The following is a 14,441-nucleotide window of genomic DNA, read 5'->3' as shown; positions in this document are numbered from 1 at the left end:
TGTGCACATATGTGTGTATGTATGCCCCTCTTCCCTACACATACATATATAAACACACACGCATACACACTACATTCAGTTTCAAAGCGACTTTACTTTGGGACTTGTGACTATAATGTGAAAACTGTGAACCTTACAATTTATAGGGAGTAAATAAACAGTTCATTTCATGCCCTCCCATTTTGTTTATAATTCATTCAAGGGCACAAGGCCAAAGAGAACTTGTAGGGAAAAACTTAACAGTTTAAATAAACAGAAACACATTTAATACTTTAGATAAAATTCTGTTAAAAGTAGTAATGAGTTTGTTTCATCAGCTAGCTTTTCAATTCTTGTGCACAAAGTGATCCCATCTTTTATCTCAGTGCATTGAACTGCAGTAATAAAGGCATGTCAGTGGTGAAAAATCACTGCAGTTGACCAAAAGACAGAGAAAAACAGTAATATGTACAATTCTGAAAAAAGTATGCACTGCAAGTTAAACCCAACTTCAATGCTATATGGGAACTAGGAAGATATGTTTTCAGGCAGAAAGGGTTCTATGAGTGTGTTTCTCTGACAGAAATTGCACAAATTCATTTCCAGGCCACTTTTTAATATATTTTCAACTAGGCTATCATTATACTATGTCAGTGTTGGTTATTTGTCAATATAAAAATAAATGCTTTTTTATTGATGCTATTGTTATTTCTCAGGCAAAGACCAGTCAACTCTAAATGTACTTTTTTCTTTTTAAACAGGCATATTTCAATTTTTTCCTTGTTTATTAAAAACATCTGTAGTTGCTTCAGTGACTGCCTGGGTCCTCTGGACAGATATGAAAGGGTGAGTTTTCACAAGATGATCAGTAAATTCCTGATAGGGATACTTATTGAACAGTCTCCTTCCATCAGGCTGGGGTTAGGTAGCTATATGTTCTGGAGATGGCATCAAAGGTTCTCAGATTGGCAGTACAATCTCTTGCAGAAGTATAGTTGTCATCAGTTCCTGCCATCCTCAGGAGTTTCTTAAACAGGGGAGTTGAGGCAATGCCAGTACTGCTAGGGGCAGGGATGAGGTGCACCAGAACTGATCCACAGTACCCAGTGACCTTGCAGGGCACCGTGTGGGCTTGCCAATCTTGTTCCTCTAGTAGCCACATCTCACAGGAACAATGGACAACTTGGCTAGAATGATGGTACCACAAATAGTTTTGGCCACTTCCTTGGAGCACTTCACACCCAGACCAACATGGCCACTGTAGTCACCAATGGCTACAAAAGCCTTGAACTTGATCCATTGTTCAGCTCTACTTTATTTCTGCACATGTATGATCTTCAGAACCTCATCTTTCAATGAAGATCTCAGGAAGAAGTCTATGATCTCAGACTCCTTGATAGGAAGGAGAAAAAGAGATCTCTTCCAAAAACTTGAACTTCATGTCCTTGGATAGCAAGAGGCCACTCCTTGTCTTTGGCCTTTCCTCCTCAGAGCCTATGGCCTTGCCCATGACTACTGCTCAGACTTCAGCCCCCACAGCCAAAGCCACAGCAGGTGCTACTCCAGCCTCTGATTCCAGATCACCTTCCTACCCCAAACCCCTGGCTCCTCCCTCTCCTCCCCCAGCACCAGCATAGTCTGCCATTTGGTGTTCACTAATGATAGAAGCAAAATGTACTTCATTGTGAAATTTCAAAAAATGTTAGGAAAATCATGAAATACTGGTAAAGTATTCTACCCTCCCCCCATTCTATCCTTTGATTCCATAATATTTTTTAATAAACCTGGTTATTTAGACTATTTCATAGATAGCAATTTCAACTACAAGATTCATTAAACCACAATTTATTGCTCTAAAATTTTCCTAACTTTTGATCTGTCAGTTTCTGACTGGCAAATAATTGTTTGTTTGTTTGGTTGATTATAGTGGTTCACAAAAACATGGGAAAGTGGTATATCAATTAAAGTATATACCTCAACTTATTTTGCATTGTTTTCGAATTGTATTGTACAATATTTTTGTATTGCTAGGTTTAAAGAATTCAGCTTTTATTTCTAAAGGAATGATAAGGGATATAAAGCACTTCATGAACCTGAAAGCACAAAATAAACGCAAGTTGTTGTTTATTATTTTTATTGAAAAGTCATCCTTTTAGATTGCACATGTTTATCCTGTATAAATTGCTTGCTGTGCTGTTTTAGGAAGGAGGAAGCTAAAGAAGGGAGAAAGAAAAATTTGGAACACAAAAATTTACAAAAGTGAATGTTAGAAATGATCTTTGTGTATATTTGTAAAAATAAAATACTATTGAGGGGAAAAAAGAAACATCTTCCTTTTCATCTTGTTCAATGAAGTTGACATAAAAATTTTCCTGGAACAAATCTCTGTACTACTATTATTATTTTATATTTAATGTTCCACAGACTTTTTAAACAAGTAGAGTATATGACTATATTTTATAGTTGAATAAAAGTATTAGAAAGTAGGATTATTCTTTCTTGATTCTCCAATCTCCTTTTTTAGTTCTGAACTCAGTTCATTGACCATTTGTAATATTCTTTAAGATAAATAAATATACTGCTAGACTGACTGTAAAAGCTATTTCATAATGGTAAATGAAAAATCACCGTATATAAAAGAATGTTATTTTTTCTTCAGTAGACATCTTTCATTTTAATATCAGACATCATGGTTTCCAAATAATTAAATTTGTGGTCATCCAAATGATCATGGAGAATCTAGTCTGATTTTACTTGTCATTTTGAACTAGGTGCTCAAAAAGTATGACTAAATCAACCTGTCCAAAATAGAACTCATTTTCTCACACCATTCACAATCCATCCCACTTCCTAAAATCCTTATTTCTATTGCATGCACCACCATTCTCAATTCACCCAAGATCACAATCTCAGTGTTATTATCAGTTACTCAATATCTGTAATCCCACATATCCAGTTACTTGTCCAACCTGAATAAACTGAATTTCTGTAACATTTCTCAGATCCATTCAATTTTCACCACTCACACAGAAGTCATCATAATTTAGACCCTCATCATTTCTCTTGTGAACCATTACAATAGCCTCTTGTGAGTTTTCTTGTCTCAGGTCTCCCTCTTCTGCAAATCTTTTCTTCATACAGATGCCTATGTATATTTTTTAAAGCTCTGATTCTTCCCTATTCAATAAACACCAGTGCCTCCCTATTTCCAAGTCAAAGGATTTTAGAGTCAGATCTACACCTGACAGGGACCTTAAAGGACATCTAATTCTACCTTTTCATTTTGTAGATGAAGAAAATTATGTTTAGGTTCTTAAAGATCAAATACAAAATTCTCTCAATCATTGAAAGGACATAACCTGGCTATAATGTACCTTTTCAGCCTAATCATCTGTCTTCTACATGATACAATATGGTAATTCACTGCCATTTCATGTCTTTGTATCAGCTCCCCAATGCCTGAAATAAACTACTTTCTTGCCTCTAAGAGAAAATTCCTAGTTTCCTTCAAAGTTCAACTCAAAAGCTTAATCCCACATATTACTTTGTATCTATTTCATTTGCATGTATATGTATATATATGTACATATATGGGTATGTATGTTTTCTAAGTCTATTTTGTTTTTGTCTTTGTAAACACCTTGCATAGTATCTGGCACATAATTTAGCTAAATCATTTAACCACTCTGGATTTTAATTTCCTCATCTATTGGTTTAGACCAAATGACCTTTGAAGTCTCTTTCAATTCTCAGGCTACGATGCTGTGATCCTGTTTTCCTAATTTGTCAATTTGCTTATCAATTGATTAATTGATTGAGAGGCACATAATCAACAAGTTCATTGAACCCATATGCTCAAGAGAAAAGATATTAAGGATACCTTTAACAGATGTTTTACCAGAGAGCAAGTGATAGCCAATGGACGAGAAATGTCATCTGTTGTTAAACATGAAATTTCAAGGAATCTAGAAAAATACCTCTAGCAGGTGGGACGAAACTTTCAGATCATTAAGACAAAAGCTACACAAGATGAAAGGCATAGAGATGTTTTGATTTATATGTTTGAAGGAAATGACCAGATTGATGGCATCATGAATTTATTTATTCATGAAACAAACAAAATAAACCATGGACTAAACAAAAAATGTAAGACTTGCTTTCCAAAGGTCTATTAAAGTATTATAAATATTTTCTTCTGCCTTCATTTCATAAATGACATCTTCAACTCTAATATCCAAGTTCACTTAAAACATATTTCTCAAGCAGAGAGATAGGTCTTTCAACTAACTGGGCTAGTTTGGAAGGAGGAATTTCTCTGGAACATCGACGGGGTCAGAGACAGGGACTCGGGAAGAAAGCCTACAAGCCCTATCTTCGAGGCAAGAGAGATTCATTGCATCTTCCAAATTGGTGCTGGCTGGAGGCTGAAGAAAGCAGAGGCAGAAGCCAAGGACAAAGCTGCAAGATCTCTTGGAACCAAGCAGAGAGTTAGGCCTCAACTAACCGGGCTATTTTGGAAGGAGAAATATACGTTTGCATTTTTACCAGCTGGCTGCATTTTGGAGTAATTATTGATTGTAACTGAAACTAAGGCTGCCTCCAGAAAACTTTCACATTATATTCTATTATATTCTTGTATGTATCCTTCAAAAATGTTAACATATTCATAGTGTCTGTGGAGTGACCAAAAAGAAAAGAAATAAAGCAATATAATAACATCTCTTTTCTGCTTTGATCAAGTCAGTCACCAAATAAGGCCACAGAAAATAAAATCCCAATGGATAACACTAGGGATATGCAAAAATGTAGTTATATGACATTTTCATAATTTATAATAAAATAACACCTTCCATCAGTAGTCTAAGTCTATCTTTAAATTATGCAAGTTTTTAATTAAAAAGTAAGAATATTAAATTATTTTCAGGTTATCATGAAAAGTTTATCATTCAAAAGTACATTTTTATTATTAACCTAGTAATGAAAATTGTTTTCTGAAATTTGAAGGAAACCCTTCATATATTCTTATATGCCTTTATATTAATGATCAAATCACTAAATATTAAGCACTTGAATATCATATTCCAAACACTATGGTGGGTATCCATAATAAACTATAAAACAAACAAAAACATTTTAGATTTTCCCTTTTAAACACTCACACACAGAATTTACTTGCTCCTAAAGTGAAATCCAGCAGAGCACTATATACAATTATGACTTTGAATAAAGCATTTTAATTAATACAATTCAATAAATGCTAAATATAACATTGAACTCAACGTTCCAAATAACTGGATTACAGTGCTATTTTTGATGCAAACTAGTCGTAATTACTTAACCTTACAGTGTACTTACTCAACTCTGTAAAACTTAAGTTACAAATGAAAGCATGCTTTATAAATATTAAATTTGATTAGGAGTAGTTTCCTCATTAAGACTTCCCTATAACCATTGAAATCACAGAAGCAGCTTCCTTTCCTTTCATATATATACATATAAAATTTCAAGCATCATTGCAAGAGCTATTGGTATCAACACTGATAAGGGATAAACCCAATTCTCAAGCAGCATATAATTTAGGGATAAGGAATACAGGAATATAAATAATTATGACACCAAAATTAAAAGGCAAAGAAAAAGTCCAGACAATATACGATGAGATTGATGAGGTAGAAACTATTTTCATTTGGGGGGATCAGGGAAACCTCCTTGTAAGCCTTGATGGAAAAGATGAGGACTTCTATAAAGAGAGATGGGAATGGGGTGGGAACTATGGGATGGGGAAATCATTTTAACTAATGTTTAAGAAGGAAAATAAAATGATTCTATTTGAGCAGAACATGGAATAATATGTGGAAAGGAATAATATTAAATAAGAAAGGCTTTGTAAGGTGGAGGTCTGTTATGAAGCCCCTGACATTATAAAATCTGGGGTGGGAGGAGGGTATGCTTAATTCAAGAGACAAAGGAGGACTATTGAAAGTTTTACTATAGTTTACTGTTTCTGGGGGGAAATATCATTAAAGATATAGCCATTAATTTTGATGCATATAGGCTTATGTCAATGAGATTAATTTTCACAATACCTAGAATACTTCTGGTTCAATACTGGATTTAAAAGGGGAAAAATGTTCTGCTGGACTTCCTATTTAAAATGATTGTATGGGATGGCCTCACTAACTTAGACTATTAGGTCAGGGGCAGCCACAGTGAAAATAAGTGAAAAATCTGAATTATAGAACATTTTGAAAGAAATACAGCTTTATTACTTTCAAGGATATGTAATAACTCAAACTAATTACTTACAAAAGTGTTTTGGAAAACAAATATCTTTAACCTGGCCTAGTCAATGGATCACACTCATTTATAATAAGCAGAACCATTTGCATATAAATAATTAATTACCCAGAGTTTTTAAAAACAGTTCATTCTGTTAAGTAGGTTGAACAAAGTCCCAGTGATTTCATGTAGCCTATTAATTTGCTTAACAGTTGTTTCTTCTAAATAGCACAAATGCAAATTCCATCCAAAGTTGGACTGAAAATTCCATAATTGATGGTATCTAAAGAAATGGGGTTCTCCTCTATTACAAGTACAGTGTCTTCGCTCACTTTAAAGACAGCAAAGATTAATGGTTAATATTGTAGCATCAGATGGAATTATCAAGAAATCATCCTAAAAATAATTACAATCGTTTGGGTGAAAATAAAATAATATTTTAAAGATAATTCCTAAGAAAATCATAGAGGAAGAGGGTCATCATATTGTAGCAAGTATGCTCCATGCACACTATCTTCAAGTCAGATAACTACACCCTCAGAAGACTCTAAAAAGTGACCCCTGAAATGTTGGGATGTCTTCCTCTACTGCCATTGGCTAAAACCTCAATGTTCAGTGTGCTCTGTCATTGAAAGCAGTCAGTGACTAACATTCCAGTTCCATGTAACTCTATATAAAAATCAGTTTTTCATATAGGTATAATTTACTTTTGGGGATATGAAAATAACAAAACAATCTCCTCAACATTTTTTTAATTACGGTTTAAGCCTCTAGATTATTTTTCTTCACCTAAATCAAAATAACAAATAGCCAGGGAAAGGATCCTGGCCCATTTTCATAGAGCCACATGTGGCCTTGGAGGAAAAGCGTCCAAGGCCTCTTGTCTTAGAACACTGATTATTACTAGGTTATATTAGTGGAGTCAAAACCAAAAGGAGAGATTCACCAAGAAAGAATAACTAAAGAGAAAACAACGCTTTTGCTCGCTAGTATCTTTTGAAGGCATCATCAATAGCTACAGAAACACATAGCTAGCAGACCAGAAAACATTCTAGAACATCTCCAAAATCCTTCAAAACTCTCCTATTACTCTACACCTTGACATTATTGAATGCGGGTTACCCAGTATCTTCCACATGGTGAATATCAATAAAGATGCTCCCAAGACTGGGAATATGTGGCTGGGTCAGAGATATGCTGGAGCACAAGAAACAAGGTGTGAAGATGGACTGTATAAGCTAGGACCTTTAAAAACTATTTTATCATGGGATCATTGATTGATAGTGAGAAGGTATCTTTGAAATAACCTCATCCAATCAGCTCACTTTGTTTATGATGATACTGCAATTTAGGAATGTTAAAATTTGCCTGATACCACAGAAATCACCTGCAATTCGAATCTACTTGTTCCTGGCAATGCTTGAAACATAGTTAAGTTTTTAATCAAAGCTTGTTGTTTGATTGATTGATTGATTCCAAGTATAACACTGTCCTCCATATCATACAACTTCTAAATATCATATTATTAATTTCTCTTTAAAATAATTTTAATAAAAATGAAGATTATTCAGTGTTACATGCTATGTAATATGTTCCATGTTATATATTATAATAAATAGACTTTTTTCAATTTGAAACTCAAGAAGTTAATTTTAATTTTTACTGCTTTGAATGCTCCCATTGAAGACAGAAAAAGAAATTAATAATAAAAACCTTGATATTCTTGGAGGTGATGAATATTTTATCAAAATGGTTAGTATATTACATGACTAGAAAATAGGATGTTGACCCTGATACCAGAGGAGATCCCACCCAGGGACCAGGTGACAAAATTGGGTGTTTGTAGCTGAATCAGAAATAGATTCTGGAGCACAAGCAACAAGGCATGCAGATGGACTGAAAGTGGCCCAAAATAGAAAATAGTGGAAAAAGTGATGAATTGGATTCAGAGAATATGGATTCAAATCCTTGTTCTACTACTTATAACCTGTGTGACTTTTAAACTGAACATTGGGGCTCAGTTTCTTCATTAGTAAAGCAAAAAAGCTCAATTTATTTACCTCTAAGTTCTCTTCCAGTTCTAGCTCTCTAACTATGAAAATCTATTTGAAGTAAATATTTGAATCAAATATTTATGAGTAAGAATTTTCATTGTGCCAGTTATACCCTTTCCCTTTCTCCTTAGTAGATAGTCTTCATAGTTTCCTCTGTACAGAAACATTCAGCATCAAGACAATGATCTACCCTCCCTCAAAACACCTGTTAACTATCATTTGTTGGCTCTATTCTTTTTTTTTTAATAGTACTTTATTTTTCCAAATATATACAAAGTTTAAAAAATTTATCTTTGCAAAACATTGTGTTCCAAATTTTTCTCCTCTACCACACCCTCCCCAAGACAACAAGCAATCTGATATAGCAATTTGTCTAAACATACTTCCATATTTGTCATGCTACACCAGAAAAATCACATCAAGAATGGGGAAAAGTACAAGAAAGAAATAAACAAACCTAGCAAACAAAGAACAACAAAAAAGGTAAAAATACTATCCTTTGAACCACATTCATTCTCTATAGTCATTTCTACTTAATGGAATCTGCCACACATCTAAGTTCTTCTGGCTTAGACTTCAAGAACAAAAGTTAATTTCTGTACTACAAAGAGAGGTAAAGAGAAGAGCTTTAGAAGAGTAGAGAATTCCTTACCTCTAACTTCACAAAGAGAGTATATGAGCCTGCTGTTGATATTTTTAAATTTTTTGATAGCATTTTATTTTTTGAATACATGTAAAGATAGTTTTTATATTCATTTTTGTAAGACTTTGTGTTCCATTTTTCCCTCTCTTCCCTTACCTCTCTCTACCCCAAGACAACAAGCAATCTGATATAGATTTAAAATGTGTAATTCTTTTAACTTTATTTTCATATTTGTCATGTTTTGCAAGTAAAATCAGATAAAATAGGAAAAAATACAAGCAAGAAAAAGTAAAGAAACAAGTGAAAATGCTATATTTTTATCAATATTTAATCTCCATAGTTCTCTTTCTAGATGTGGGTGGGATTTTCTATCCCAAGTCTACTAGAACTGCCTTAAATCAATGCGTAGATAAGAAGAGCCAGTTCATCACAGTGATCATCACATAATCTTGCTCTTGCTGTGTATAATATTCTCCTGGTTCTGCTCATTTCACTCCTGCTGTTAGTCTTAAAGGAGGGAGGCATCCCTAACAACTTGAGTCTAATGTCTAGCACTGCATTAAATTCTCCATTTCTTCCATATGGCTCAAAGAATTCTCTCTTTCCTTTAATTGAGTCTGTGATTTTATAAAAGCGAAAGAAATAAGTTGATTTTTCAGTGAACTTTCCTATGATCCTAATACACAACTCTGTGATGATGTGCTATAATCTTCATCAAGGTATCCTTACATTGTTCACAAATTATTGAATCTTCTTTTAAAAGACTAAGTCTAGTATTCCAGGAAGGCAATGGGAATACAAAGTTATTGAGTTCTATGACTATTTAATCCTATGAGAACGTAGACTTCACAGCCAAAGAGTTGCTGAAAAGAAACTTCCAGACAGCTCCTAACAAGCTCACTCCATGTTAAATGCCTTCTTTCATTGGATACATGCAGTCATATTTGGAAATAAAGACCTGCCCAGTCAGAAGCCCTATGCACAGGCTCTAGAGAATTATTAAATTAATTGAAAGCCAAAAAAGCCAATGAAACTTGCATAAGGCCCTGAGCTTGAAAATAAAAGGAACTGTAGCAGGGAGAGATAAGCCCAGGATGAAGGGCTTTCTATTATATTCACTGGACAGTAGACTCTGCTATGAGTGGGGACAAAGATAAGCAGTTATCTTTTTAAACCAATTCTCTAATCCCATATTCCAGTAGGAAAACTGGCCCGTCATTGCACAAGCAATTAATTCTCATATATTTTAATCATCCATCTTAATTAACAATAGCACAAGGAAGTTGAAGAGTAATGGCACTGAAGGTTCTTAGCCAAAACACAATTATGTTGACTAAATTTGCAACATTACATTTTGATTAACTGAATGCCAGTCAGGATAACTAGAGAAAGAAAGGGCTAATTTCCTTAAATATACTTCAAAGAATTATTCAGGAAGCTTTCATTAAAGTTAGTAGATACAATTTAGAAGGGGAACACTTAGAAAAACTATCCCAGAAATGAGAAAACATCCAATGTTTAAGACAAATATTGCTAAATAACTGAATTCTTCCTGTTGAAATTCTCCCTTTTCTTATAGGGGAAGAGTTTTGAATTTGAAATCAAAGCACCTAGGTTTGAATTTTTGGCTATTGTACTTGCTGTTTGTGTGACCTTGAAAAATCATTTAAATTCTCTGAGTCTCAGCTCCCTTATCTATAAGGTAAGGGTGTTTATCTATTAGATGAACTTTAAGACATCTTTCCATACAAATCTATAGTTTTATGACTATCCTATACCTTTTACTTTCTTGATTCTCTGGTTTGAACTTGAATAATGGTTTTTGAAGGTCAGCAAATATTTGCTTCTGTGATATTCGCAGACTTTCAGAGGACTTTCATCAGAAATTGATGGGTAGAACTATATATATATCATTATGTTAGGCTCATTGTGTCCAACTGTGACTGATCAGACTGATAGAAGCTTAGAAGGCTCTACCATAGATTAGGCATAAATAGTCCCTTTGGACCAGAGATGTCTTTAAATTAGCACATCTCACATTTCTTTTGAGCTATAGTAACTATGTTTTACTTGTAGAACACAGCAACTTCCTTGATGTGAGTCTGCTGTGCTGGGAGGTCCTGTGCCAGTGTCTCCATTGTCTCACCCTCAATTCTAAAGTTCTTCAGAGAGATCCTAAAACAAGTCATGTAATTTCCTTTCACCTAAGGAGACTGAAGAAGATTACTTTTAGTATTCTTTTTGCTCTAGAGTGTCCTCGGGATATAGTGGAGGAATAATGACGGAGTACTTATCTTATATAATGGGGTTAGGAGAACAAACAAATGAGGAAATATCAGGGAAAGGAGGCTTTTCCTGAACTTCACTTGGAAATGATCCAAAGTGAAATGAGAATAATTTATACTTATGACAATATTGTAAAAAAAAATTAAGACTTAAGATCTTTAATCAAAACAATAATCACATGTGATTCCAGATAATTGATTTAGAATGTTGTTCACCTCCTATCCTAACAAAGAAGTAATAGAATAGACATGAAGGATAAGACCTTCATCTTTAGAAATTGCCAGTGTGGGAAGATGTTTTACTTGATTATATCTACTTTTTAATTGTTATGTTTTTGTTTTTGTTTTGTGGAAGGAGTTCCTCAGGAGGGAAGAAAGGTTATAATTCAGCTGCTTCATTGTGTTCAATCCATTTGGTGTTTTCTTGATTAAGATACCTGCAAAATTCAATAATGTGGAGATATCCTGAAAAGATATGTTGAAGCTTGCCTACTGAGGAATCTGTATTTTATTTCAGAAATAGTCAAAAGCCATGAAACTTCCTTGAGCAAGAGAATGACATGAAAAGACAGGTTTAGTAATTTCAAATTGATGGTCATTTGGAGAAAATAATAAAGAGAAGAAAACCTGGAGACAAAGAGACCAATTTGGAGTCTATTATAATAAACCAAGTGAGGAGTGAGATCTTGAACTTGGTAGTGCCATTATGAGCACAGAGGAACCAACTGATATGAGACTGGATTTGGGGGATGTTTGATAGTAAAGAGTTGAATATCATGTTACGAAGCATGCTTCTTCTCTTCATTAAACTTTGGGATTTTTCAATATCAGTTCTTTAGTGAGGTCACATCAAGAGAAGATAACTAATGTCATTTTTTAGTAATATGTCAAGAACATATCATTTTTGTCCATATAAAACTTAGGTATTAAAATAACCTATTTTTGCACATAGCTATTGATAATTTATGTTTATGTAGCTGATTTCTTACAGGGGCAGAAAGCTCTTATTGTCAATATTTAATTATTCCTCTATCCCTATTAAATTATTAATTGCTAATCAAAAGCATTTAAAAGAGAAAATGTCATACATTTAAATACTATCTGCACAGATCTATATTTTGATTTATCCTTAATCTGACCTTTTAAGTTGCAGATACTGAACTGAAACAATCTAAAAAAAAAATGTTACATGATGAATTGCATGAGTCAGAATATACCACCATCTGATGTTCTGTTGTCCTTTTGCTAAAATTATAATCATTTTCAGTTCCTTTCTTATTGGCTTTCTAGTTAATTCTGTCAATTGTCATAGGATTTTGGCACTGGTTTTAAGAAATTAATTACTTGAGCTATTCCTCAAAGCTTATATCATTGATAAAGTACAGTATCCAAGACAGTATTTCTTTTTTTTTGTTAGCTTTTGTTTTGTTTCGTTTTTTAACACAGACCCTTGAAAAATCTTGTGTTTCAATTTTTCTTCTCCTTCCCCCCAGCCTCTCCCCAAGATGGCAATTAATCCAATATATGTTAAACATGGTAAAAAAAAATTGTCAATTTAATACAGGCATGCATATTTATACAATTATCTTGCTGTACAAGAAAAAGCAGATCAAGAAGTTAAAAAAATGAGAAAGAAAATAAAATTCAAGCAAACCACAACAAAAAGAGTGAAACTGCTATGTTGTAAGACACCTTCACTTTCCATAGTACTCTCTCTGGCTGTAAATGGCTCTCTTCTTCACAAGATCATTGGAACTGGCCTGAATCATCTCATTGTTGAAAAGAGCCAAGTCCATAAGAATTGATCACTATATATTCTTGTTGCAGTATACAATGATCTCCTGATTCTGCTCATTTCATTTAGCATCAGTTCATGCAAGTCTCTCCAGGCCTCTCTGAAATCATCTTGTTGATCGTTTCTTATAGAACTATACTATTCCATGACATTCATATTCCATAACATGTTCAGCCATTCTCCAATTCATGGGCATCCATTCAGTTTCCAGTTTCTTGCCACTACAGAAAGGGCTGCCACAAACATTTTTGCACATTTGGGTCCCTTTCTCTCCTTTAAGATCTCTTTGGGATACAGGCACAGTAGAAACACTGCTAGAACAAACTGTAGGCACAGTTTGATAATCCTTTGGACATAGTTCCAAATTGCTCTCCAGAATAATTGGATCCATTCACATTACCACCCCACAATATATCATTGTCCCAATTTTCCTACCTTTCCTTCCACATTCATCATTATCTTTTCCTGTCATCTTAGCCAATCTGAGAAGTGTATGATGGTATGTCAAAGTTGCCAGAAAGTATTTCTTTTGTGAATATGCTGCTACCTACCCCAGGTAAGCTTTCTGATTAAGCTGTCTGGATGGTTTATTGCTGAGTAAACTAGTATTTGTACAGATTTTTGTGTGATCTGTTTTTTGTTTTTTGTTTTTTTAGAAAAATATATTATTATATGCTTCTTTTCATTTTGAAAAATACCAAACCCTCTTAATCCAGCTGGCAAGCCAGTCACATTTCATTTTATATATTTCAGATATTTGTAAATCCCACCAATCTCTCCCTGAGATAATTGAGATTTTTTCTTGATTTAGCTTTAACATGGTGTTTATTTTTTTTTTTGTTTTGTTCATTTGCCTTCTAGAGTCTGAAAGGGATATCAGAGAAGTCCGTTCCCAAATTCTGCAAATACAACAGCCTTTTCCCATTTTCTTTTTCTTTGCAATAAAGTCTAAGTTTTCTCTGTTACAATCATCTCAAAGATAACATATAACATACTTTGACTTTTAAAGCTATCCATGACCTGATTCTTGCTATTTTTTCAATCTTCTTACATATTTCTTCCTTCTACCCAATCAATGTCTCAGTTATGTTGAACTGCTTCTTTTTCTTCATATATGACTTCCGCTCCATAGCAATTCTCCATGCTTTTGCACTGGCTAATCACCTTATCTGGAAGGACCCCCTTCTATGCCTCTACTTCTTAGGAATCCCTGGATTCCCTCAAGAATCAACTCCTCATCCAGCTTCTAGACTTCTCATATCCCAAACTGCCTTGTAACATATGTGTATATGCACATATATATTTATATTTGTATGTAAATAAATATGTGCACATGTGTATGTTTATATTCATGTGTATACATGTGTATATCTATACTTATGCCCATATGGATACATAATAAATAC

General features: G+C 33.9%; 1 pseudogene; it reads right to left on the bottom strand.

Annotated features, from left to right (window-relative positions):
- Positions 1 to 747: 747 nt before the first annotated feature.
- LOC100935328 lies at positions 748 to 1,624 on the bottom strand (annotated as a pseudogene).
- Positions 1,625 to 14,441: the final 12,817 nt, after the last annotated feature.

Source organism: Sarcophilus harrisii, chromosome 6, assembly GCF_902635505.1.
Source record: "Sarcophilus harrisii chromosome 6, mSarHar1.11, whole genome shotgun sequence".
NCBI lineage: Eukaryota > Metazoa > Chordata > Mammalia > Dasyuromorphia > Dasyuridae > Sarcophilus > Sarcophilus harrisii.
The sequence above is the reverse complement of the archived record's forward strand: the minus strand, read 5'-3'. Positions and strand labels throughout refer to the sequence as shown.